Raw genomic sequence first — 2,307 nt, forward strand, 5'->3', positions numbered from 1 at the left:
GGAATTGGGGTGGAATTGGTTGACAGGAATGCCAAAAAACTTGGCGACCTGGATATAAAAGAGAGGGAGGGGGAAACGAAGACCATTTCTGACTTGGTCCCGGAAGAAGGTAGTATAACCCGGGGGAGGACTGTCTGCCCTGTCAGAAGCCCCGGGAATTATGATAGAGTAGGAGGAAGGAATAGACCCCAGAATTCTGAGTTCCTCGTCCGCCCCCGAGCGTAGAGAGCTGCTCATTGAGGAGAACCAAGGAACTCCCGGGGTCTCCGTGGAAGGGTGGCCAGAAGCCCAGGCTTTGCCCTTATCCTTGTCCTTTTTAGAGATGCGGTAAGTGCCCAAGTGGGAGGGTTTTGAGAAGGAAGGTTTTGAAGATGAGGGTTTGGTTTGAAGAATTTTGGGTTTTTGAGAAGTCTGGGTAAGGAGGCGACGGCGAGGGGGAGATGAGGAGGAGTTGGAGCGCATCGCGGTGGACTCATCACTAGAAGAGCCTCGCGCATTCGCTCCAGATGTCGAAGAAGTTGAATTAGACATAAGTGAAGGAAAAACTTACGAGTTTTCGAGGGGAAGACGGCTGAGGATCGTCAGAGCTAAGTGTTTTTACACGAAAGAGCTTCAAGGAAAAATTTTGCAAGAGCTTCGCTGCAGTTTTGAATTTGCAAGTGATTTTGGAAAAATAGGTGAGTTACTATATATAAGCGGTGGGGAAGATCTCAGCCGTTGATCTAAGTACACGTGGATGATCAAGTTGCACCTCGTAAATTGTACCGGACATGCGAAAAGACGTGCACATATATCAAGGTGTCAGACTTATCGGATTCTCGGGATACGGAACGTTTTTCGGCGGGAATTTAATACTAAAATATGTCATAATGACACCTCTTGGACTACCCGAGAATACTAAAAGACAGAATATCCAAGCCAGGGAGATTTGAGGCCCCGGTATCTTATTCCAAGCCCGGGCCATGCGAGGTCCCGGCATGTTAGCTTAAGACCGAGTGGTATCAAACCCCGGTATATTATCCACCTGTGGGATATTTGAAGCCTCCGATGCTCTTACACACTCTGAGTTATTTTCCTACAAAAGAACAAGTATGACTGATCGGGACAGCGAGCAAGTTCTAGCCCGACTATTTTAAGGATGGGTGGTGATACCCCCATAAGGGTCCGGGTCATCATTAGCCCAATTTGTTATTTGAATAGCCAGGGTTAACACCAATATGCTGGTCATTTTCCCGAGGACCCGGATAGATCTCCTCTTCCCGGGCATTTTCTCCTCTTCCCGAGCAGTCATCATAGTACGGGCTCTCATACAATTACCCGGGTAACCTATTACCGGAGCCACCTCGAAACTTGCACCATACTCGAGTGTGATTGGTACAAGTAGTCTAATATGTCAGAACAACTTGGGCTTGGAGTGTCCTAGAAGTCATCAGAACCTACAAGTATGGCCAGCCGACTTGCCATACTTAGTAGGTGGCACAAGAATCGAGGTACCTACCCCATTTTCTACTATAAATAGCAGGTATTAATGTCATTTAAACATTCTAAAATCTTTGAACTCAAAAGCACTTACATATTTTCTCTCAAATATTGCTTGTGTTCATCTGAAAACCTGCTGACTTTAGCATCGGAGTGGTCACGTCGGACACCCCTCCGGCGCCTATTCATGAGTTCTTTTCATTGTTTGCAGGTGCCATCACAGCCATTACATTCACACAAAATTCCCAAACACTATAAATTATTGATTTGATCTGTTGGAGCTCCTAACCCGGCTCACCCATTTCAGCAAGATCGCATCATATACCGTAGCAGTCCAGTACCACATGCTGTAATTGCATTAAAATATTAAGTGAGGCTAGTTCTTAGTATGCACTGTATCAGGGAAACAAGAAGAAGATGGTGAGGTTAGTAGGGCTGAAATTGACTGACATGGTTCTGAAAACATTAGGCTCATATCTCTACATGCAATTTATGAAAAACTAAGGGTACATGATTCTTGAAGTTATGGATGATGATAAAATCAGATCCATTTCTGTTGAATCAAAAGGTTTAGTCAACCGGAACAAGTTACAGGCACTGGAATCGGATTTCGACATGGTTCGGAGAAAATGATAATCGAGGAATTTGTTGACCAAATACTTTCTAAGTATAGAAAACAAATGTACTTAACTCAAATGGTTGCAACAGTTCACTAAAAATGTATTGATGATACTATGCTAATTAGTGTCAAATTTGAGGAGACTATTTTTACAACTGAAAGGAAGATTGATTATAATCGAGAGATTCATCCACCGGAATCAATAGGAT

The sequence above is a fragment of the Primulina tabacum genome, chromosome 6 (assembly GCF_025594145.1).
Source record: "Primulina tabacum isolate GXHZ01 chromosome 6, ASM2559414v2, whole genome shotgun sequence".
Lineage (NCBI taxonomy): Eukaryota > Viridiplantae > Streptophyta > Magnoliopsida > Lamiales > Gesneriaceae > Primulina > Primulina tabacum.